Source organism: Phascolarctos cinereus, unplaced genomic scaffold (assembly GCF_003287225.1).
Source record: "Phascolarctos cinereus isolate Bilbo 61053 unplaced genomic scaffold, phaCin_HiC Scaffold_2;HRSCAF=192, whole genome shotgun sequence".
Lineage (NCBI taxonomy): Eukaryota > Metazoa > Chordata > Mammalia > Diprotodontia > Phascolarctidae > Phascolarctos > Phascolarctos cinereus.
In genome coordinates this window covers 86703750-86730833 of record NW_027555625.1, presented here as the reverse complement: position 1 = coordinate 86730833, position 27084 = coordinate 86703750, and positions in this window count along the sequence as shown.

Here is a 27084-nt window from a genome sequence, read left to right as displayed (position 1 = left end):
AATACAGCATGGGCAGAGAAATTACTGCACGGGCATACTGGGACCATGAAGGAATGCTCGTGATGGTGGAGACATCCCAGTGGCCATAGGGAGATGAGGATATTCACATGGTAATTGGTTAGGAAGCAACTACTCTCTCTGCAGGAGTGTAGGTGGAGTTGCCACTCAGTGTATGGTAAGAAGGTCCATTTCTTCTTTTTATGAATCTAACATTGGGGCATGTTAGACCTGTTCTATAAATGATTTTTGGCTTCTAGCTGTTCCCTTGGCAAATGCAATGTTGAAATTACAAACTTCTGGTACAGAGCAAGTGGAATTTCTAATTAAGAATTGTAAATATATTAATTTTTTTTCTGATACCATTTAATAAAGATAGTCTAAATTAAAATGCAGACGTGCATTCCTTTGGGTCATGTGAAATTCGAAGGAGATCATAATATTAATGGCAATGGGGGAACAAGTCAATTTTGAGAAACTTAGGAAATATTGTATTGTAATGATCTTTATTTTGAAAGTTTAATGCAAGCTGAATGTGGTCTGGGCAGGCATTAGAGTACTGCTGGCACTTTGTGGCACATCTAAGCAGGGAACTTATGACTGTGCATATGTAAAGAAGGCCTGGCTGGTTAGCTTGATCTCTGAGATTTCACTCCAAATAATTATTCAAGTTTTGTCCCTGGGATGTGAGTGGGCAAGCTTACCCAATCCCTCTATTTCCCCATGTCCAGTGCCCATATATAGGCAGGCACTTCTTCAAGGAAGAAAACTACCTGTATTTGATTTGGGTTGTAAAAATGCCAAATGATTATTGAACATTTGGTTTAGCTGTGATTATTGGGACCAATATTCTGTATTTCCAAGTTCCTTGGATCAGCTATGGCTTAACTTGAGAGCACTATGTAGACACTTCCATAACAAAGGCACAAAGCCATAAATATGATGGGGTGACTAGGAGTTTGATCTAGGATGTTATCATCCAAAGATGTGATTTTTCCCCATGGTGATTCTTTGACCTGTTGTTCATATGCCTTGAAGGCCTTTGCTGGTCCTGTATTCTCAGAATCACCCCTCAGGGTCTCTCCACTCTCCTAGGGATCTCACCTTTAGGCTTCCTGACTGGCACGTCCCTGGATACCCCCTATTTCCATTTGTGAGCTAGGGAAATCAGAAATTCTGTGTAGTCTGAGGCAAAGACCATCTGGTGGATTGTGACCTTCTCTCTGGCTTCAACTGTCCCCAACTAGGGCAGAATGATTTCATACTTCCTTTGGAGCACCTGGGCCCAAATCTTAGGTGGCCAAGTGGCTAGAATGCTGAACTTAGAGTCAGGAAGCCTTGAGTTCTAGACCTGCCTCAGATACTAGCTGCATGATTTTGGGCAAGCTACTTAAACTCTCTCAGACTCAGTTTCCTTGTGTGTAAAACAGAGGTACAGATAGAGATACCTGTTTCACAGAGTTGTGAGGAACATCTGCAAAGTACTTTGCAAATGTAAAAGTACTATATAAAATATTATTGTTAAGTAGTATTATTGTTGCCTTTAATAGTAACTATTGCCTTAGGCAAATCATTTCACCTATCTGAGCCTCAGTTTTCTCATCTGTAAAATGAGGTTGGACTAGATGACCTCTGAGGTCCCTTTTAGATCTGTGATCTAATGATCATTCCACTATTTAACTTGACCGAATTTCTCCTAGATACTTGAATTCTAATTATTCATAATAATAATATCCAGGCTCTATGCTAAGTGCTTTATGAGCCTCACAACAAATCTGGGAGTTAAGTGTTACTATTATCTCTAATTTGCAGATGAGGAAACTGAGGCAAATAGAGCATAAGGTACTTCCCCAGAGTCACAGCTAATAAGTATCAGAGACCAGATCTGAACTCAGACTGGGCCTGGTCTGCTATCCATTATGCCACTATAGCTAGCTGCTATTGATAGCTCTGTACAGTAAAATGTCCTTATTTCCTTCATCCTCTGTTCTTTTCTCTTTTTTCTTGTTTTCTCTCTCCATAGTGTGTGTGTTATGTTTGTTGTAATAATTAAGGGAGTAAATGGATTACATGTGCTCTTGATTCATGTACATGCCTAGGATGGAAGGATGCAGATAACCAGAAAATGATATAAGCAAAAGCCAGAGAACAAACATAAAAATTTTGTTTCATGTGCCCAACAAGTTCTGTAGATATAGTAAAAAGTCTTTATCCTTGACAATTCAGATGTACTATTGAGCATTAGCCTGAACCCAAACCCTTATTATTTTATAATTCATATTAGGGCAATGTTCTTCAATATAATAGAGCCTGTCCTCCCTTTGGAATAGGATAGGACTCCCCCCATCAATGCAGATTGTAACTTGTTTACAATTTGTTGTCTTTAGACAGTTGCTGAGAATCTAAGAGCAAAGTGATTTGTTCGTGGTCATGCCATTAAAAAGTGTTACAAGTGAGATTTGAACCCAGGTCTTCTGTAATCCAAGTCTGATAATCTATGACTAAGCCATGCTGCTTGAAGAAGAAGCCTAGGAAAAAGATAGATATAATCTCACCAGTAAAAAGATCTCCTCCTTTTTAACTCTAGAACTCTATACTTGGTCAGAGCTGTATTTTGCGGAGGATCAAATGCTATATGCCCAGAACCAAAGAAAGAGTAAGACTATGCTTTCATCAGTTCATGGGTAGGAGAAATGTGATTACTTGAGAGTAAAGGCAGAGATATGTTATTCTAGTGCCCACTGTGCTCACAATAAGCTCAGAGAATCAGCTGCATAGCACCTACAGTGAAAGGTCCTGAGACATTTATTATGAGGATGGCTGGTTACATTGATTCTAGGCAAATTCAAAATTGTTCCATGTTTTATTAATTGCTACATTATTCTGCTTAGTTGCTTATAGAGAGCAAGTCCCATTAGAGGGGAAAAATCCTTTTTCCAATTTCCTACTGAAAGTTTCAGAATAAAAACAACACTTATTTTAAAAAAAGCTGATGATACTATTTTTAAGAATCCATGTCTTAATGGTAAATGGGCTATATCTCTTCCTACTCTCTGTCTTTCCCCTTTTCCTCTTTTTCCCAAACTCATTTTGAAATTGGTAATTCATATTCACATTCCCCCAATCCTTTGCAATCTGTCTCCGAGTCCCAACAATCTTCCTATCTGCTTTTTCAAAGTTCATCTAATTGTAAGATCTAATGATCTTTTCCTCATCCTTTTTGCAAATTGGAAACTGGCAGATCCATTTTTTGTATGAGATGCTACTTTCTTCTAGTTCTATCTCCTACCACAGGGGTCTGTAAATTGGAATGGAAAAATGACATCTTTAATTTTCGCTATGCTCTAATTGAAATGTAGAATTTCCTTCAATTATAAATGTAGCCAACAAACTATAGTAGTATTAGGATTCACCAGACTGACAAAAAGACCTAGGAAAGAAAAGAGGAAAGAAGGAAGGAAGGAAGAAAAGAAGGAAAGAACTATGTTCCAAACATTGTGTTACAAATATCTCATTTAGTCAACACGATGATTCTAGGAAGTAGCTGTTATTACTATCCCCATTTTACAGTTGAGGAAACTGAGGCAAACAAAGGTCAAGTGATTTGCCTGGTATCACACAGTTAGTAAATGTCTGAGACCAGATTTGAACTCAAATTGACACCAGACCTGGAGCTCTATCCACTTTACCATGTAGTTGCCATGATGCACAAAAGAGTTGATAATGTTTCTTCTAACCAACTTTCTTATCTCTCTGCTTTTTGTTCTCTTCTGATTCCTCAACTCCTATTCCAAATCCTGGTGTCCTAAAATAGTCTCTCTCTGTCTATGTTCTTTTCTTCTTCACTGTTCTTTCCCTGAGTCAACTGAGCTATTGCTTTGGCATCAACTCGTTTGTAGATAGTATTTACATCTGCACCTAGAGTCCCGTCTTCTCTTTCAAACTCTAGAACTCCCTATAGAAAATCTGGATATTTTGCTGGTATCTCCAACTCAACATGTTTCAAACTGAGCTCATCCACTTTCCCCACAAACCTGTCTCTCTTCCTGGCTTGTCTATTTCTATTTCAATTTTTCCCAGTTACCCTAACTCCAAGCCTCCATCTATTTTTTGACTCTACTCTGTCTTAATACCCAATGTCCAATCAGTTGCTAAGTCTAGTCAAATCTCTTTCTATAATATGTTTCCATCTGTCCCCCTCTTGTCATTTTCATGGCTACCAACATAAGTTGGACCCTCATGACTTCTTATCTGGACTATTGCAGTAATGCCCAAATGAGATGATATTTTAAAAGGGCATATTACAGTGCCTGAAACAGAGTAAGTACTTTATTCCCTCTGCCTCCTCCTCCTCTCCCACCCCTACGTTTCTTCTTATCTAGACTATTGCAGTAATTTCCCAGCCCATCTCCTCTCCTTCATTCTTTCCCTTCTCCAGTCCATCCTTAATTCTTTATTCCCTGTTATTCTTTTGAATTCTCAACTATAATTGTGTTATTCCGCTGGTCAGAAACCTTCAGTGGCTCCTCATTTCTCACTATTAAAGTTCGAATTCTGTTCCTGGCATTTAAGATGCTTCATGATCTACTTACATCCCACTTCTCCAGCTTAAATTCATTCTACTCTAGAGTTACAGAATTCTGGAGTTGGCAGGGACCTCAGTGACCAGCAAGTTCAAATCATACAGCAAAAGGTATTTCCATTATAATACGCCTTACAAGTGGGCCTACAGTCTCTCCTTAAATACTTCCAATAGGGGAAGGGGTGAACCTAGCAAATGCTTCTCACGTCATTTGTGCTGTAGACAAACTGGCCTACTTTCATTAATTAGAACACGTCCAATTATTTTCACCTTCAGTGACTTTGATCATATCATTCATTACACCTGCAATGTCATTTCAGCTGTGTCCACCTCTTTATGACCCCATTTAGGGTTCTCTTGGCAAAGATACTGCAGTGGTTTGCCATTTCCTTCTCCAGTTTATTTTACAGATGAGGAAACTGAGGCAGACAGGGTTACACAGCTAGTAAGTGTCTGAGGACAAATTTGAATTCAGAAAGATGAGTCTTCCTGACTTCAGGCCTGTCACTCTATCTACTGTGCCACCTAGTTGCTCTCAATTCATTGTCTATTTCAATGAAATCTCACCCATCCTTCAAGGCATTAAGCAATGAAGCCAGTTACCTCCTTGGAGCTTTCATAGCATTAAACACATAATTAAAAAACCCAAAATGCTTCGGCATTTACCACATTGTATTTTTATCTACCCCACTGGATTTTAAATTACTTGAAGGCCTATAACTGCTAAGGATACTTGCCACAGTGCTTTGCACATCTAGTAATAATGTGATTGTGCCAGTGATGCATGTTGCAACCCTTTCTAAAACATAGTAGGTAAATCTTAGAGTGGTCTTACTTAATTCTTACAACCTAATGAAGCAGTTATTATGTCCATTTTACAGATGAGGAAATTGAGGCTGAGAGGTTGTGACTTTTCCAGGGAAACTAAATTAATTAAGATTCAGAAACAGAATTTGAACCCATATTTTCCTGATTCCAAGTCTAGTACTCTATTCACTACACCGTGCTACTTTTTATATAATACGTATTTGCACGTAGTGGATGCTTAATAAATGATTGTTTTTTGAATTGGATTAACAAAGAGAGGAAGAGGGCAGTGAACTAAATTTTACCTTTGACAATTGAACAAACTCAGGTAATTTTTGTGGTTGTACGTGTAGGAGGTTAACTTACACAGTACTTTCTTGCTATATGCTTTCTGTATTCCACATAGGCAAGGTGCTAAGCTAACATAGAACTTTAATGTGGACACTTCTTGATTCAAGAAGTATCTGGAAGGCTTGGTATCATGTTAAAGGTGCCTTATGTACTAGTGTTTTTTCACTGAACTCCATTTATAATTTAATACAAATTTTTTTTTACCGTGGCATTAAATTCTATTATCTCTCAGGGATTTTGTGTGCTGAAGATAAGCACAATGACTGGCACCTAGTAAACACTTAATAAGTGGTTGTTACCTTGCTTCTGGCCTTGAATCTTGAAGAAATTTTGTTCGTTTCAATTTCCTTTTGAGTGAACAGAAGAGTCCACAACATAAGCCTAGAATATTATTTATCTTATTTCTCTCCCTCCCTTCTTCTCATCCTTCCTTCCTTTTCTTTCTTCTTTCCTTTCTTCCTTCCTCTCAAGGTTTTTTTTTTAATTAACAGAAATCTGTTTTCTCATCCTACTACACTGGGAAACAAAAAAAAGAAAAAATATTGCTTATAACAAACTTCCAGATTCAAGCAAAAAAAAATTTCTCGTTGGCCATATTAAAACACACACACATACACACACACATACACACACAAACACGCACACACAGTTTTGCATGCTGAGTCCATCATCATTTTGTCAGGAGGTAGATAGCAGGCTTCATCATTGATTTTCTATAACCATGGATGGCCATTGCATTAATCAGAGTTTCTGTAGTTTTCAAATTGTCTTTATAGTATTTGTCTTTATTATACAAATTGTTCTCCTGATTCTGTTCATTTCATTCTTCATCAGTTTATAAAAGACTTCAAAATTGTTCAGTTTTATAATATTGATGTTGTAGCATAAAATTGTTCTTCTGATTCTGCTCATTGTATTCTGCATTTAGTTCATTCAAGTTTTTTCTGTCTCTTTGAAATTATCTCTTTCCTTATTTCTGAAAGCACAATAGTATTTCATCACATTCATATACTATAATTTCTTTAGCCATTCCCTAAGTTATTGGCATCCCCTTCATTTCTATGGTCTTACAGGACCGTTTCCCTATTTATTTGATTTCTTTGGAGGTATAGACCAAACAGTGTTATAGCAGGGTCAAAGGGCACATACTGTTTAGTAACTTGTGTGTGGTACTCCAAATTGCTTTCCAGAATGGTTGCACACATTCACAGGTCCCTCAACAATGCTTCAATATGCTTATTTTCCAACAGTGCCTCCACCATTTGTAATTTTCCTTTTTCTCTCATCTTTGTTAATCTGATACATGTGACATGGATAACTGATCTTCACTTTCTTACTGTCTGATTCAAGTAGAAGTGGAAGTGGAAGTGGAAGGAAGTTCTGAGTTCCATCAGCAATAATCAGGATCTCTTTCATATGATGAAAGAATGACTGCTTGCTGCCTCCACTTCACAGAGCTTCTTTTAAACCAGTGTAGCAAGATGGGATAAAGTTGGTTAGGATACTCTCGGTCAATTGGCTTCCTGCCAGCCCACTTGGTGAAATTACAAAATATAAGCACATTTTTTCCAGGGTTTGCAGCCAGAATTAAAGCATTTTCCATGAGACTTTCTTAATTAATGTAGAATATGCTACTTCAACACTTTGTGCCTGTGTTAGAGGTAGAGTTAGCATGAGAGCTTTTGGGAGGACATACATTCTTCTTCCTTCTTTGAAAAAGAGAACATTGTACACAATAACAGCTACCTTGTGCGATGACTAATATTGATAAACTTAACCCTTCCCAGCAATACAAAGATCTAAGACACCTCCAGAGGACTTGTGATGGAGAATGCTATCCATGTTCAAAGAAAGAACTATGGAAGTTGAATTGCTATTTTTTTTCTGTTCTGTTGAGTTTTGTTTCCTTTTTCTGATGGTTCCTCCTATTGGTTTTAATTTTTACTTACAATATCACTAATGTGAAAATAAGTTCAATAGGAATGTAAATGCATAGCCTATATCAGATTGTGTGCTGTCTTGAGGAGAGTGGTGGGGAGGAAAGGGGAGAAAAATTTCAAACTCAAAAGCATATGGAAGTGATTATTGATAAATCAAAATAAGTTAATAAAAAAAAATTTAAAAAGAGGCATAGTTCTAGACTCTCTGGGGCTGAATCCAGTGAAGAGAAAGAAAAAGATTCTTGCAATCGTATGAGAGAATCTGGCCACTGAATATGTCCTTCATTTCCAGCTTATCTTTCTAGAGATTTGAGGAAATTTCCCTATTAGAAGAGATCAGGGTCTCTCCCTTAGTTGAGATGAGATATATTGCTCATTTGCTTTGTGTATTTTGAGTGATCCATGTATATGGGACATCTCTTCATTCTGTACATTTTGTGGTATATTCTGATCTGTATAACTTAACTTCTCTACTTTCTATTTACTGTTTTGCTTGTTCAAACGGTTTTATTCAGAAGCTTTTTTTTTTTTTGGCAATCAGGGTTAAGTGACTTGCCTGTGGTCACACAGCTAGTAAGTGTCAAATGTCTGAGGTTGGATTTGAACTCAGGTCCTCCTGACTCCAAAGCTAGAGCTTTATCCACTTTGCCACCTAGCTGCCCCTAAACGGTTTCATTCAATATTCACTATACGTGATAGTATTTTGTGTGACTAACATTTGTTAGGAAGGAGCAATGATAGTAGGTATAAACTTGGGGTACTTGCCCTCCTTTAGGCCATGAATTAGGGTTTTTCTTCTGAATTGATCGTGTCTAGATCAGCAATATTTAGAAGGTAGAGAGATATGTTTCTTTTTTATTAATTTATTTATTTTTAGTTTTTAACAGTCACTTCCACAAGATTCTGAGTTCCAAATTTTCTCCCGATCTCTCCCCGCCCCATGCCAAGATGGCATACATTCTGAATACCCCATCCCCTCCTCTGCTCTCACTTCTTTTACCCATCCTTCTCTTATACCCTTCCCTTTCTATTTTCCCTGTAAGGAACTTTTACAGTTTAATTTACTTATTTTTAGTTTTCAACACTCACTTCCACAAGATTTTGAGTTCCAAATTTTCTCTCCATCTCATTCTTCCCTTCACCCCAAGATGGCATGCATTCCGAATGCCCCTTCCTCTAATCTGCCCTCCCTTCTATTTTGAGAGATCTATTTCTAATCCAATAACCCTCTCTTAGAGGAGAGCAGAGTGGTCAGATTCTTGGCCCTTTATCTTACTTCACTTAAGCAGGAATCACAGTCTCCCATGGAGAAAGGTGGGCAGAATGGCTGAGGTAGCTATCAGTGATCCTTTGGAGACATCTGTCTATACATTTAGACATGCCTAATCCACATCGCCTATATAGGCAACTCACATCGTACCTAAGAAACAGGTAACAGAGATAAGGAAGACATTAAGATTTTAAACAAAACATAAAATAAGTGTTTACATGTTGTCATCTCTTTACAAGATATGAGGAATTTTTGATCGATTCTCATGGAGTCAGAGAGCAAGGAGCAGTTTTCTGGCTCAGTCACACCTTTGGTGGCATTTGAAAAACAAGACACACTTTCCAGGGAGTAAAGTAGAGGGAGAAGACAGCTCTGAAGAGTGTGAGTTCTGTCAGCAAAGAAGAGAAACAGATACAGAAAAAGGCTCTAAATCTTTTGTTGAGAATAGTATGTATATTGTATCTTCACAATAACCTTGTGAGCTAAGAACTTTTTTCATCAACATTTGTGAATTCATCAGTGTAGGGAACTCCTGGAATAGGTAATCCCTTCACCTATGAAGTCTGGCAATGGTCTATAGTTCATACTCTCAGAGAATTTCCTGGGGGCATTGAGAGACTAAGTGACTTACTGTGTTATCAGTCACAGTCTTAAACCCAAGTCTTCCTAACTCTAAGGCTGAGTCAGTAGCTAGTAGAGCACACTGCCTTTTGAGGTAATACTCCCTAGTACTTCAGAAATGGTGACATGACAAGCACAATGTTAAGTTAAAGTATTTTTATTTAAAAATGTATTCTTCACTGATTATGAGTCTTTTCAAATGATCAATGTCCTTTCACTGTAAAAGTTTATAGATCATTTACAATTTTAAGCCCACTGTGAGATGAGACAACTACGTTCAGCAGAATTGAATTGAATATGATTACCATATAATTAGCAGTTTCTTGTTACAATGAACAAACCTACATATCTGGCAAGCAATCAGAAATCTGCTCAGGAACATGATATTTTTAAAAATAACTATTTATGTGGTAGGCTAAGAATTCTGATCACTTACCTGAAAGTTTTTAAATCAAAACTTTGTTCTCTTATAGGGTTGATATCTTCTTTTTCTTTTTTTGGGGTAGGCAATGGGGTTAAGTGAGTTGCCCAGGGTCACACAGTTAGTAAGCGTTATGTGTCTGAGGCTGGATTTGAACTCAGGTCCTCCTGAATCGAGGGCCATGCTCTATCCACTGCGCTACCTAGCTGCCCCAGGGTTGATATCTTTAGAGAGGTAGTGCAGTATGGTTGATAGAAGCTTGGACTTGAAATTAGGAAGAATTAGTTTTAAATATTTTCTCAGACCCTTCCTAGCTATGTGATGTTGGACAAGACACAAAATCTCTCCAAGTCTCTGATTCCTCATCTATAAAAGAGGATAATATAGAAATAACTTCATAGGGTTATTCTGAGGATCAAATGAGTTAATATAGATAAAACACTTTGAGAACCTTAAAGTTATGTAAGTGTGAGCTATTGTTATGAAACATACTTCTCTGGTCACTTACTGTCTTCACAGAGGAATCTTTATAAAATAAGCAAAGGCATTAATGAAGAAGTCTTAACATACTGATCATATAGTTATTAATACCATGCTTTCTAAATCCCAGATTAGAACAGTTGACATTCTTTTGCAAAGCTTTGTTAAAATGGAATTTTCTCTTTTGAAAATGAGACTGTTCTGCAAACCCCCAAAGTTTGGCCATTGTACACTTGTATTGTCATTGTACTTTTCATCACATCATTTATATTACACTGTATCATAGCTGGGAGATGTGTTTTCCCTACTACAGATCTCCTTTCTACTCAACTAATGCAATGAACAGAAAGCCTGATATCCACAATAGGTAACTTTTTCTTAGGTGTATCTGGAGAGGGTATCACAGGATTCTAAAAGCTCAGAGTTGGAAGGAGCCTCACTGACTATCTAGTCCAACTTATATCTGAATAAAAGTTTCTTATACAACATTGTGACAAATAATTGCCTATCCTTTAATGGAAGACTTTCAGTGAGGGGAAACATACATTTATTTATTGGAGGAAACCATTTTAACTTTGACGTGTGGATTGTTGAAGTTTTTCCTTCTATCAAGCCTAAGCTTGCCTTGTTTCCATGTCTACTGCCTATTCCTGGTTCTGCTGTCTGAGGGAGGAGAGCAAGCAAGACAATACTCACTCCTCTTACGCGTGATACCATTCAAACACATGAAGACATATGCTACCCTCCCACTAAGTCTTCATTTCTCCAGGCTGTACATCTCTAATTCCTTTAATTGATCTTCCTGTGACACGGTCTATCCTAGAAGGGTGTCCCCCCACCTTTATGTCATACTTGGCTGTGGATCCATTTCTTGGATTTGAGATACCCTAATATATGAAATATTGCACAAAGGCACTGTGTGACTATTAATTGGCTTGCTTCATCCATATACCATTTTTTATAGTTTGGAATTTTATAGTTTGGAGTTTTTTACAGTTTGGAGGTTAAAAAAAATAGGTCATGGGCAAACTTCATGACATCCTTGCTCCTTTGTTGCTATTTGTCACTCTCAGCTGCGACCACAGAGATAACAAATGTCTCAGAGATCCTAGCCTAAGGCTACAATAGCTGCCTCCCATCTCTACAGGCAAGGCTCACTCCCACTCTTGCTCTATCACAAAATTTTTCTTCCTCCTTCAAACTGCCGACTAATTTTAATGTGTAAGTGGTAGATTTGGGAGTGGAAATAACAAATAACATCTTGTCTTCCTGTCATTTATTACCCTCAAATCCAAGGGAAGTGAAGAAACTGGTGAAGCATCACCAATGAGCATCAGGATGGGATGTATTTTTTATAAGGGGAAAGTTTGGAAGACATTTCTATGTAAGTGCATCTCATGAACTAAAGTGGAGATGCTGGCACTTTGCATGGCACTGAGACTAGAACTATAGACGCAGGTAAAAAATGCCCTCCTTTATAGAGGGCCAGCAGCAAATCAAATCAAAGTCTCTATGTTTTTAGCTCTCAAATGTCATTGTTGCTGCTGCTGAGTCATTTCACTTGTGTATGATTCATTGTGATTCCATTTGGGGTTTTCTTGGCAAGGATATTAGAATGGTTTGCCATTTCCTTCTCTAGCTCATTTCACAGATGAGGAAACTGAGACAAATAGGATTAAGTGACTTGCCCAGGGTTGCACAACTAGTAAGTGTCTGAAGCCTAATTTGAACATGGATCTTCGTAACTCCAGGCCCAGCACTATATCCACTGTGCCACCTAGCATGTCTCAAACATTAAAGATATGAGAACTGTGAGGTATATTCAATACATCTCCCTAGGATCCATAAGTATTTCTATTTTGATGGCATACACATATATACACATACATACAATCATATATCCACATCCATATATATTATGTATCTATACACATATATACATACATATACATAAATACATATAAAGAAGATTGACAACAGAATGGAATTAAAGGAATATATATATATATATATATATGTGTGTGTGTGTGTATGTACACACAACAGAATGAATTAAAGATTTTACTTCCCTTCTGTTGTGAATCTACGTTGTTCACTTTTTATTTTGGTAATTTAATTTTCTTCTTTTTCTTTTGAATGGGTTAGCTAATGGTTTATTGATTTTCGCTAGGCCTTTAGGGAAAAATATTTTTTTAACCAGTTTTATAATCCTTTAATATTCAAATTTATCTATTTCTTTTCTCATTCTATGGCAAAGTCTCTTGACAATGTTTTTTCTATTATTTTTTATGTGAAAATCATTGTAAATATTTGTTGGTCTACCAGCCTCTATCATGAGTTTCTCCATTGACTTTTAAGTAACTCTTTTTTTTTTCCTACCACTTGGATATTAGGTTATTCCATGCTTTACAGCTATTTACTATCAGCAGGATGATTTCATCATTAAAAACATAGGCTTCATACTTGGTATAGTAACTTGGGTTAATTGAAAGTGCTACACAATTCTCAAATTCAATCCAATCCAGTCAATCAATAAGTATCTATTAGGTGCTTACTGTGTGCCAAGCATTATGCTAGATGCTGGGAATACAAATATAATAATTTAAGCAATACTTACTTCCAAAGCACTTACATTCTAATGAGAGAGAATACAATAATGTAAATATGTATATACTATAAATAAATTTAAGCATATTTATTTATATATTTTATATGATACATCATATATTATAAATATATATAATATAAAATAAAATAATGTAAATAAGCATATATAGAATAAATATAAAGTGAATAAATGTAAATAAGTATAAAGTAGTTAAACACAAGGTAGTGTGAGAGGAGGGGTACTAGTAGTTGAGAGTAACAGAGAAGGCTTCTCCTAGAGGATGATGCTTGAGCTGCATCTTGAAGGAAGAGGGACCTATTCAGCACAGCTGAAGGAGTCCACATACACAGGAATGGAAGACAGCCAGTGAAATGGCATGTTTTCTTGTAATTCACGGCCCAGCTCAATGTCCATAGACAGTACCTACCCAAGACATAGGTCCTAATGAACTAACTTAATGGGCTGCCCGTTGAACTACACACCATAATATGGCCAATATTCTGCGTACTTGATTTTTCATTTTTGAATTGCTCCATTGATTTTTTTTTAAAGGACTATAGAACTCACTAAACAAGGCTCTGTTATTTTGGGATTTGACTCATCACATTGTCTTCTATATATAAGAGCATTTGAAGGACATTTCTTTCTATATTTATTCATTATGTATCTATTTTGTATATTATATTAATTCATTCTATATTTATTCATTAATTCTAACAAAATAATAACAAGAAACCTTGTTTCCTTCCATAGGACCTTCTGAATTATTTTTGTATTATTTAATTTATTGCTATTGTTATTAATAACATTTTTACATTATTATAATCAGTGTACTATGTGTCATTTTTTTTCTGGTGGTACTTTGCTTTGCATTATTTCACATAAGATGGTAATAATAATGATGTTAAATAGTAATGGTGAGAATTAATAGCCCTGCTTTACTCTTGTTTTACTGGGAAAGCTTCTAATGCATTTACATTACAGATTATGGTAACTCTTGTTTAGAGATAAGTCCTTTATGATCACATTAAGGAAAAATATCTTCCTCCTATGCTTTTTAAAAAAAAATAGATAAAAGTATTTTATCAAATATTTTTTACTGTTTTTTGATAAAATCATAAGATTTTTTTATAGCTTTCAATATTGCTAAAATATATTATGCTGATTATTTTCCTAATATTGAACTATCTTATCCAATGTCATCAAATAATTATTTTGATATATTACTATATAGTGCTAATTTCCAGTCAGCATTTTATTTGGGATTAATTAATTATATTGGTTTTCATTTTGCTATCTTTTCTCTTCAGGATTTAGAAAACAAAACAATGTTTAGTCCATAGAAAGCTTTACGTAGAAATCCACAACTGCTCTGAAAACAGTTTACATAGTATACATCTCCATGATATAGGTGCTGTTGTTACTCTAATTTTACAGATAAATGAATAGGTAAGGGGTCAGCCAGATGGTGCATTGGATAGAATGCTGGCCCTAGAGTTAGGAGGACCTGAGTTCAAATGTGGCTTCACTTACTATCTGTGTGACCCTGGGCAAGTCACTTAACCCTGTTTGCCCCAGTTTCCTCATCTGGAAAAAGAATAGCAAACCACTCCAGTATCTTTGCCAAGAAAACCCCAAATGGGGTACAAAGAGTTGGATGTGACTGAAATCACTGAACAACAAAAAACTGAGACTATTCTTTAAATATTTTATAGAATTTGCTTGTGAATCTATCTATTCTTCTTCTTTTGGTATGGTAGAAAGACCATAAATTGGGAGCTACAAGATCTGGGTTGAAATGTCAGCTCTACTATTTATTTGTATTAGCTTGAGCTTAACCTTTCTGGAACCAGATGATCTCTAAGATTCCTTCTGGCTCTAAACCTAATGATTTAGATAGTCTACTTATTTCTTGTTCTGAGATCAGTTCACTTAGGTTATATAGTACCACTTTTATCAGTTGTGGAATTTATTTTTGTGATTATTCAGTTTTTATAGCCTCCGAATTTTTGGCATATAACTGTACAATAAGCAATGATAACTTCTTTTTTTATTTCTTTCGCCTTTACTCTGATCTCTCTTTTTACATTTCTGATGCAGGTCATTACATTTTCTTCCTTTCTTATTTTTGAAGTTAAATTTGCTAATTGTTGATTAATTACAAGGGCACAGAATAGCAGAGTTAGGAGGGACTTCAACCATTCAGGCCATCTCATACCTGGAAAAGAATTTCTATTACAACACATTTAAAAAGGCATCATACTCTTGGCAGCTCATTCAACTTTGGACATCTCTAATTGCCAGGAAGTTTTTCTTGACATCATCTGAAAGTGCCTCTTTGCAACTTCTACCCGTTGCTCTGATTTCTTCCAGGAAAGAAGGGGGAAGGGGGCAGGGTCAAACAGGAAAATTGTAACTTTCATTCATTTATTCCATCAAAGCAACAGAATATGCTCCAAATGCATCCAAATGCATGCTCCTCTCTGGGAAATAAGCATTTTTCATCTTCTTGACTTGGGAGTTCTGAGTTGCTGAGAACTAAGGTATTTGGGTGTTTGCATGGCATTCAGCATATTAATGGCTACCAGATTGCCTAAAGAGGAGCACAAACTGGCCCAGTTTTTCATATGTAAATGAACAAGGTTGATTACATGACCGAAATCCCTTCCAGCTCCAGAGCTGATCAAAGCTTCTATGCTAGTCCGAATGTCCTCATTTCAACCAGTTCTGGGATATTTTATCTTGAGGTCTTTCACCATTCCAGTAACAATGCAGCAGAAGCAAGCAACAGAAGCTGCAGCTAGCATTTATATAGCACTTTCAGGTCAGCAAAGCACTTTGCATATGTTATAGCTTGTTGTCCCCACACTGGGAAATAGGTGCTATTACCCCAATTTTATAGAAAAGAAATCTTCTGAGGTTGAGAGAAATCCACTAACTTGTCCAGGGTTACATAGCTAATAAGTACGAGACAGGATTTGAACTCAGGTCTTCCTGACTCCAAGCCTAGCACTCTCTCCACTATACCACCTAGCTGTCAGGTTCCCTTTCAAGGTGTTCCAGCTTTTTAGTGTTTTCCCTAAAATGTAGCATATGTAATGTGTGTAACACTCAATGTTTAGACAGTTTAGAGCAAGGAATAATGCAACAATGACTTCTCTTATCCTGACTTCGCAGTCTTAAAGTGTGGCAGCCATATGGATCTTTCTGGCAGTCATTTTGTTGACCCAGTGAACTTGGAGTTCACTAAAATCTCAGATATATTTTCCGATTGTAATACAGAACATTATTTTGCCATTTAGGTAGTAGGACCCTTTAAGCCATGGAAAGCAAAAGTTGGTGCTTAATCTTGCCCCAGACCTCTTTCCTCCTAAATCTAAACAATAGTGAAATGTACTCTTGCATAGCTCAGCATAGCCCGTACCTCCAACGCAAATGGATAAGAAAGCTTGCATAGAATTGCTTTAGATAATTATATTTATACCAGAGACCGGGACACCTGATCTGGTCTGTGTGATCTCTGATCCGTAATAATGGGGTGCTTGGGTGCTTGTGCTTGTACTTGTGCCCCAATTTCTCCCTAGTCTCAGAAACACTGTCTCTGACAACCACTCCCCAGCCCAAGGATACTGTGCCTAGCAGTTATTCATGCATGGGCCTCAGCATGACCCTTATCTCTCTCCCTGGTACAGCTACACAGAGCCCTCAGATCATGTCTCTGGAAGCCTCCCAATTCCTCAGTAAGTTCCTGTGTTGTGAGAAAACTTTCCCTTGTTGCAGAGCATTCTCTCCTCAAGACCAGCCCAAGAACTCTTCCTCTTGCCAGACTTCAAAGATCCATCCCCCTCCCTGTCCTGTATACTCCCTGTACTTTCCCATCCATAGCCCCCAAAGACACCTGCATCTTTGGATTACCTCATCAGTGTTCCTCGCATTTCTTTCCCATGCTCTTTTCTTTATAAACCCTAGCTCGGCCCCTGATGGGGGCTGCTTGATTTGGATGTGCATACCCCTGGCAGCTGTGCGCTAATAAATCTGCATCTTAAATTACGTCTGTATCTCACTCTCTGATTTCTTGGTACAACAAGATGAATTTCTATCTCCACACCCAGCTGGGGTGGAGTAGGCAGTAATTCCCCATAGTTGTGAGGCTTCAGAGAAGCAGGATGAGGAGCTTCATTCCCATCCTGCTGTATCAGAGTGTTCATTATTGTAGTGAGAGTAGTGGTCAAAAGTCTTGCAACCATCTCATTCAGAGTCATCAGGGCAACATGAAACTTGTCACCAGCTGTTGGGGTCCTCCTTTGAATGATTGCCTAGTCTTGCTTCCTGGTCTAGAAATGGTATTGTAAATGGGAAAAAGATTGGACTGTATCCTGGATTTAGAAGGTAGGGAAGTGAGAAAAGATGTTTTGAAACGGTGGAAGAAAAAGTAGAGAGAGAAGCTAGACTCTAGTCAGGTCAGGTTGGCTATGTGTAAAGGATATGGTCTGGCAGATTGAGGTGAAAGTAAAGCCCACGCATTTTTTGATCTCTTACTTAATGCTTCTTGATAATACCAAGCTTTTCCTGAAACTGTTTGGCATTGTAGAGGGATTTCTGGATCTGGGGTCAGATCATGTGGGTTCACATCCTCAGTAAACTATTTACTACTTATGTGACCTTGGTTAAGTCAGCTTCCCTGGGCCTCAGTTTTTCATATGTAAATGAAAAAGGTTGATTAGATGACCACTGAAATCCCTTCCAGCACTAAAGCTACAACCCCATGCTCAAATTCAATTGTTTTGCTTTTCACCTGTATGACATCTAAGTGATTTGTTAGCATCATCTGGTTCGAGGAAGAAAGAGATTTCTTTTTTTATGGGGGGAGGTAGAGAACTGGGAGTTAGGGGTGAGCCAAAGAAGATCATATTGAATATAGGCCCCAAAATATTTAGGAAAAGGACATTACCCATAACTCCCTGAAGAAATTGTTACATAAAAGTAAAATTAAAAGCAGCTATGGAAACTAACCCATTGCTTATGTCATATTATCCACACATTTCAACTCTGCCTGTGAAAGCAATATGGCTCAATGAGCTATTCAGGAAATGTGAAAACCTGGGGTAGGAAGGGTCCCAGTGCCTACTTTTATCCCTAATAAGTACTGTGAATGCAGGCAAGTCATTTAACTTTTAGTGAATGAGCTATTCAATGGCTTCCTCAGAGAGCCCTGATTTAGCAATGGCTAATTGAGAGAGCCTACAAAATATAATAGAGAGGCTAACCATGTACTTTCTTCTTTGACCACTTTCCTTGTTTCCTCAAGGACTTTAACAATGTAATAGCTGAAAAAAATATGTTTAGAGATCAGCCCTGATCAACATGTTCAGTGCAAGGCTGAAATTTGAACAAACCTCAAATGTGGTGATTGATTTCCATGCTGTGAGTCAATTGAAAGTGAAAATGGGATTTTTTTTTTAAAGGCTGCTGTATGAGGGCTGGTAAAATCATAGCACTCTGAATTTAAGCTGGAAGCCCCTTGAGCTCCTACATAAAACAAATGGGACTGAGAGGAAAACAAAATAAGGAGGAAGCTATGTACTTCTATTCCTCTACAAGAGATTTTATAAGCTTCGTCAGGACTGTGGACAAAAGCATTAGAGGAGCCGAACAGAAGAAAAGCAGATTAACCAGCATGCTTCTTACTGCCTCAATTGCCAACCCATAGTACTGCCCCCTTGACAGGATTCACCTGCTGCTCTTTTTCTATTCCCTACAACTACGGCTGCCGGCACAAAGCCCTTCTCCCCCCACCCCCCCACCCCCTTTGCCATCAAATGAAAAGAGCATTGTTCTGTAAACCTAAAAAACGAAATGTTTTCTGAAGCTTGTACCCTCAAATCAGAAGAGAGAATGACAAATTAGGAGCAGGCTGCTCTGGAAACCTGGGCAAGTAAGCCTTCAGATTAAGAGATGATTTCAGGGAATTTCTTATACATCCAATATTTGTTTTTAATCCAGTAGGTGGCAATGATAGTTCACTGAACAGCCTGCTGACATCACGCCGCTTAGTGACTTAGCTCCTAGGGCTGTTTCTGAGCATCTCTGGAGGAAGATGTTTCCAGTCACCTTTCACAATCAGAGCTATCACACCTCTATCCAGACTTTCTCCAGGTCTTTCAGGCTGGATAATTGGTACAGGCAGGCCTAGTCATTAGGACATCACTGCTCTTGGGCTGTTTAACCTTATTGAAGAATTAATCTTTTCTATGCACTGGTTCATTTGGAAGGGTCATTCTATGAGCAGTCACCCAGAAATTGCTTTTAGTAAATTAGCAACACATGAGACAATATGTCACAAGTGATATAGTTGTAATGCTAACCAAAGCAATCTGATAGAGGTTTGCTGGTATGATTTTTATGGCAAAGTATTAAGAGGTGATTTATATGTGAAATCCTTGGGATGGAGACTTTTCCATGACACAAAATGATCAGGTACAATGTGGGGGGATTTTCTTCTTTTCTTGATTTATGGCCCATGCCTAGGAAATCTGGTATGATGTCAAAATTAAAGCCTTAAGATCATTGAACTCTATTTTCTACTTATATGAATGCAATTCACAAAATTATAGGATAAATCACAGAATCATGGATTTCAGAGTTGGAAATACCAGCGGCTTGCTCATGAACCCTGATCCACTTACCCCTGGAAACTAATTCCCTCTATACTATAATATATCCAACAAGTGGTCATTAAGGCATTGTTGATGACCTTCCATGTTGGTGAATCTACCACCTCCAGAGATAACCCATTTCACTTCCAGAGAGCCGTAAATGTTAGATGCTTAGGAAGACATACATTGTCAAGAAGTGAAGAAGATAACATGTTTTATTAAAAGAAGGGAAGCTAAACAAAAATCCTTGATTGACCAACCATTTGTTTCAATGCCCAAAGTCACTTATAGCTTCCAATACTGAGGCTCTGGAAATTGCTTTGTCCTACAAATCCTGTCTCATCTTCAAAGACAGACAGGGTGGTAGTAGCAATGGTAGCATTTTTTCCCTCTAACTTCTTACCATTTTCATCACTCTGTACCATACCATATGTCCATTATCTAGCTGATTTTGGCAAGTGCCTAGAAAGATTCCTGAATAGCATAGCATTTAGGTACTTAAAGGAAATGAGAGTAAAATTATAGGTAAAAATTGACAAAAAACCCATAGTAGGTGGGCATATCAATGTGGCCTTTACAAAGCTTCACAAGTCTAACAAAAAAGACAAAGAGTAATAGGAGGTCCTTACAAGAATTTAGAAAAATGAGATATGACATGCCTGTGGTTTTTACTGAAGGGAAATAGAAAGGAATATGCATATTTTGTAGCTATATAAGGCCCACAATTTCAAAAATTGAACACATGCAAGGACATAAAAATCCTATAAATTCAGAAAGTCAGAAATACTAAACCTATCCTTTACTGATCACAATATGATAGAATTACAACCCATAAAGAACTTTAAAAAAAATCAAATTCAAATGTAGGATAAACAGTGTAATTCTAAAGAATTAGCAGGTTAAAGAGCAAATGAAATAAACAATGAATAATTTTATCAAAGAAAATAACAGCAACAAAGCAAAAAACACATCCAAACTTTTGAGATGCAGCCAAAACAGTAATCAGCAGAAATGTACCTCTCTAAGCACAAGAAGATTGTGAAATAATGCTTAAAATCATTATCAATTAGAGAAAGGCAAATTAAAGCAACTCTGAGATACCATCTCACACCTATCAAATTGACTAATATGACAAAAAAGGAAAATGTTAGATGTTGAAGGGGATGTGGAAAAATAGGTATACTAATGCACTGTTGGAATTGTGAACTGATCCAACCATTCTGGAGAGCAATTTAGAACTACAGTTATCTGTTACACACTGTGACTTTCTTTATCATGGTTTTGATATACAAGCATAAGAAATTAGTGCAAATGAGAATTTTTTGGAAGTTTTGTGAAGGCTAGTAGACAACATAGAAGAAGTTTAGCTTCTCTGAGAGGATATCAGAATAAAAAAAATTAAAACAATCAGATTTCTTTTAAGTGTAGCAATTTAAGTAGCTTAGCCAAGCTTTATTTAACAAAAGCCCTGTAAATGTACCACTGAATTGTAGTGGCTTCTACCTATGTCCCAAAGTGAATATAAACAATTAATGATACCTAAAATACTTGAAAAGAAGTTCGTTAAAAATGAAGGAGGATTACTACAAAGTACTAATCACAAAACTAGGGAATTTCAAAGGTTTTTTTTTAAAAAAATCTTTTATGCATGCAGTATCTTCAGTATGATTCTCCTCAAATTTGTTTCATTTTTTTAAAAAAAATCATATTTATTTTGTATTTTGTATTTCTTTTTCATATAGTATTTTTATTTAACATTGACCTACATATAGTCTATGACCAAATACTTAACCCAAATTTTACAGTAATGTAAACAACCCATAAAAGAAAAAGAAAAAATAAATCTGACTCTCTGGTATGAAAGGAAGTCCAAAAATTTTTACACAGATTTTCCAGATTGTGAGGGCAGTGGGACCCTAACCCCCATGATCTGGAAGGGATAACTCTATATCCAAAGGGCTATAAAATTGTGTATCCCCTTTGACTCAGCAATACCACTACTATATTCCAAAGAGATTTTAAAAAGGAAACTGACTTACATGTACAAAACTATTTATAGCAGCTCTTTTTTGTGGTGGCAAAGAATTGGAAATTGAGGGAATGTCCATCAGTTGGGGAATGACTGAACAAGTTGTGGCATATTACTGTGATTGCATACTATTATGCTATAAGAAATGATGAGCAGGATGCTTTCAGAAAAACCTGGAAAGACTTATGTGAACGGATTCAAAGTGAAATGAGTAGAACCTGAAGAACATTGTGCACAGTAACAGCAATACCTTATGATGACCAACTATGAATGACTTAGATATTCTCAGCAATACGAAGGTCCAAGACTGTTCTGAAGTACTTAATATGAAAAATGTTACCCACTTCCAGAAAAAGAACTAGTGGAGTCTGAACGCAGATTGAAACATACCTTTTCTTTACTCCATTTTTTGGTGTGTCTTTTTTGTGGGTCTGTTTCCTTTTACAACATGACTAATACTGAAATCTGTTTTGTATGAAGGCACATGTATAACCTATATCAAATTGCTTGCCTTCTCATGGAGGGGAGAGGGAAGGGAGAGAGGGAGAGAATTTAGAATTCAGAATTTTCAAAAAGAATGTCAAATTGTTTTTTTACATATAATTGGAACAAAATAAAATATATATATATATATATATTTTTTTTTTTTAAAGAAGTTTGACAAGAAGCAAGGTTATGGATTTGGTCTTCACCTTTGGGCCAGTTGTCTTTGTTCTCTTTTATGACCATAGCCTGTGTGTGTGATTCTGGTGATCCATATTACACTCAAAGCTTGACACCAGCCTAAGCAGAAAATAATGCAGTTAAACAACTTTGTTAAGCATCTGCTGTCTACAGAGCACTGTGCTACGCCCTCAGGAAGATGAAAGGTCTAGATTGCAAGCCTTTTAGAGCTTTGGTGCCACTGCATGCTTGCCCTAAATAAAAGACCTTACTGCACATGTTCTGCTGGCAATATTAGTGACTTATAGGTATGTAGTGATTTACAAAGTGCTTTCCTCATAACAATCCCAGGAGGTGAGTTATGTAAGTATGATTACTTCCCTATGAATAAACTGAGGTTCAGAAAAATTTAGTAACATGCTCAAAGTCATGTATTTAGTAAATGTTGGAGCTCAACCAGCAGCTCAGGGCTTTTGATTCTAGGTCCTACCATCTAAAGAGCACCATACCTAGAGACTGATTGTGTATCTCACACACACCATACCTAGAGATTGATTGTGTATCTCACACACACACAAACATAGACACACACACGCACACACATAAACACATACGTTTGCCACTCTTCTCCCAACACATTTTCATCTCCACATTCATCTCACACACACTTATACTTTAAAATTGTAGTCAACTCTTTAACCCATAAGCTCACAGACTTTTCCTGTCTGTGACCTCCTTTCTCTCATTGCCTAACTAGATTCCAGGCTGCCTCCAAGTAGGCCTGGATCAGAAGAGTCTAATCTTAAAAAGGATTAATTTTTCCTTGCTGTCATTTTTTTTTGCTGCACTCAAAGCCAAACAGAAATGATTTGGGGGTTAATTAACAACATTTGTTTTTTTTTTCTTTCTTCCAACTCCATTCATTGAAAAAACAAAAAGAAAACCCATGTGACAATTTCACATAGGGAAGCCAAAACAAATGATGATTTCTTGAACTCCAGTAGTTCCTGTCAACCTAGCAGAGCTCTGATCAGAGTTCACGTTCACTGGCCCCATATCTGCCTATCATATCAGAGCTTTAGCTGCCATGGAGATTCTTGTACTACAATGGAAAGAATAATGGGTTTTTACTTAGAACACGCTGAGTTTAAATCTTGTTTCTGTTACTTCCTACTCTGATACTTGCTTCTCTGACCTTGTAAAATCATTTCACCCTTGACCTCAGTTTCCTGTTAAGTGGAGATTATAATATTTGAACTTTCTACCTCGAGGGCTGTTGAGGTGATCAAATGAGTTAATGTATGGAAAGCACTTTGTAAACAGTAGAAAGCTCTACAAATGCCAGCTGTATCTGAGATATTCATCTCTAGACAGTATTAGGAAGCAGGAGGCTTAAACGAAAAGGGGACATATTATTTCTGAAAAGGAAAATAGAAGTCATGTATTATTTCATTTTAATCTTTAAAATTACAATATACTCAATAAGCAGGCCCTTTGTGGTACGTATTTTACAAGTTTCCTAATCTGTATTTGCATTATGGAATATAGAGTGGCTTAAACATAAGGCCAGCTATTTTATCTGAAGAAAGATTTTGGAGTTCTATATCCTATGATCATTTTTGTGATTTACTGTTTGTGTCATTTGTTAGTCTGCTAAAAGCTTGTAAAACCGTTTTTTTTTGAAATCAAGTATGAGACTTTACGTCTATTCCTATCACATTTCATCTTACATTTGTCCCAACACTCTAATTTCTTGGGGTCCTTTTGGATCCTGAGTTGGGTATCCATCATGTTAACTAGCCTCCATGACTTCATGTCATTTGTGAATTTGACGCATCATTTATCTAAGTCATTGACAAAAATGTTAGCCAGCCCAGCATAAGGCAGACATCCTTTGGACAACCCAAGGGTCCTTCTTCCCTGTTTTTACTTAACCACTAATGACAACTCTGTTGATCTAGTAATTCAACTAATTCTCTAACAATTAATTATATAATTGTTTAGCCCAACAGTTCTCAAACTTTTTCATCTTTTCAGCTGAAAAATTATTGAGGACCCCAAAGAGATTTTGTTTAAGTGAGTTATATCTACTTATATTTACTGTATTAGAAATAAAATTTTAAAAAAATATGCATTAATTCATTTAAAAATAACAATTACAAACCGATTACATATGAATACAACTAATATATTCTTATTAAATAACTATATTTTCCAAAACAAAAATAAGTGACAAGTTTTTGCAAATGTCTTTATTTGACTTTAAGAAAGACAGCCATATTCTCATATCTGCTTCTGCATTCAGTTTGTTGAGGTATATATTTTTTTAGAGATATATGAAGAAAATCTGGCTACATAAGTTATGTAGTTAGAAAAGGGAGGAGTATTGTAACTGACAAATAACACCTTAGTATTATTGTGAAAATAGTTTTGACCTTGTGGCTCCCCTGAGAGGGTCTTGGATATCCCCAAGGACTCATTTTGAGATTGTTGGTCTAGCCCATATTTTTCTATATGGTTGACAAGAGAACTATGGGAGATTGTCAGATTCTTCCATTAAAAAAAGTCCTCTGCTTAAGGGACAGGGTCCTGAGTCAGTCACACACTGTTAAGGACCTGGGCCTCCTTGTCATTGCATCATACACTCCTTTGCTATGTTTCCTACTAAAGAAATGCAAGGAATAAGCAAAGAACAACATTTACAAAAGTCCTAACAGTTCTGATTCTACATTCAAGTATACAGGGAATTAGTCTCTCATTTTTCATGATCCTGAATGAAGGATATAAGCAAGCCTTCAGCTTTTCTGTTTTGATCTGCTATTCGTCACTGTCCCATAGGTTCCTTGGAAATTATTTTGTGAATTTTTCTTTGCTCAGCTTGATTGTTTGAAGGTTCTCCTGTTACTCACCCCTTTTCTTTGAAGATATATTTCTCTCTCTAGTTACATCCTTATGATGCTTTGGCTAAGACCTTGATATTAAACACTTACTCTGCATTGTCTAGAACTCTTTCAATTGGGTGGAAAGGTGATAAGAACAAGCATTTATTAAGCATCTACTACGTGCTAGGCACTGTACTAAGCGCTTTACAAATATCATCTCATTTGAATTGGTCAGCATTTTGGAGGAAAATAAGAAAATATGACCTTAGAAGAAATATGATCTTAGGAGAATCTGTTACCTGAAACAAGGAGGAAGGCTTGATATGGAGCCACTGTGCTGAGATTTTCAACCAACTAATAAATAAGCATGTATTAAGTGCATACTGTATTCAAGACACTGAGCTGGGGACAAAAAGATAAAAATGAAACAGATTATGGAGAAGTCAACTAGAAGGAGATATTAAAAATGGAAATGGGGGCTGCCATTTTCCCCCAGAGACAAAGGGGGCTCTTTTCCTTTCCCCTGCCATTGGACCCTCCTAACCCAAGTTCCTCAGTGTTGCCTGGCCTCAGGACACACAGACTTTTTCAACCCTGGGTCCCTCTCCTCTACCCACATGTCTTTTTATGCTATGTGGTGCAGATAATCAGAGGCGTGGGAATCACATATTGTTTCATGTATCACTTTTTAAGCCCCACAGGAGTAAGGGCCATGACTTTTACATGGTATGAAACACATTTTTGCCAAAGCCACCAGAAAAAAAGAAGAAAGAAAGAGAAATAGGTGGGGTTGAGTCTGTAGACAAAATCTTTTATGAGATATTCAGACAGGCAATAAAGGAGGAATTATGAAAGATTAAAACCAAGTTCCTTTATATCTGTATGTGGGATCAGAACTAGCTATTATGAGTTGTAAATGTTGGCCCTTGTTCAATTTAATCTCTGTATTTTTCTCTAACTCTTAAAAATCCCTAAAGAAAGATCCTGGGCTCTTTTCCTGGAGGAAGGCAGGAGAGAGATGGGAAAGTCAGCTGTAGGCCCAGAGGAGAAAGTATCCTTGGCCAAGAGGAGAGAAAGAAGCTTCAATGAATTAATAATGTGCCAATGAGGCAAGTCCTGGGACTTTGCTGGATGAGGTAATGAGTTGGAGGATTTCAGGTGCCATATTATCACCAATCTATGATAAGAGAAAGTTCAAGTTGCTGTGAGTGCTGGGATGAAACAGGGACAAATTGAGGCAGAAAGAGTAAGCTAGGGAGCATCCCTACCTCATCCTAAATCTGATGCTGATTTGACCCAATTCCACTCACACTGTGACCTGAACTTGTAGCTCAAAAACATTCCTATTTGATTCAGTCTTCTGAGGCCTGCTCCAGGTTCATTGCGGCCTGTGTGCCCATGCCATGCTGGGCTCCTCTACCTGCCCAGTGCAGTATACCTTTCTGATCAATCATCCAGGTTGTCTTGGGCTGGAAATTTGCTTCACTCTGTCTTTTTATGGGTTCTGCTGCTTTAGAATTTGTTTAGAGCCATATTTTATAGGTATTTGGAGGGGTTTGGGGGAGAGCTCAAGCAAGTCACTGCTTTCACTCTGCCATCTTGGCTCTGCCGCAAACATTCCTACTTGATCCCTAAATTTAGTTAATTTAGAAAAACAATTAGTCTTTATTGATATATTTGGGTTTTATATCACCTTCATTTAAAAATTTAGACCTCCCCCACTTTAGTCAACAAGCCTCAGATACTTTCTAGTTTGTTATCCCGGACAAAGTCACTT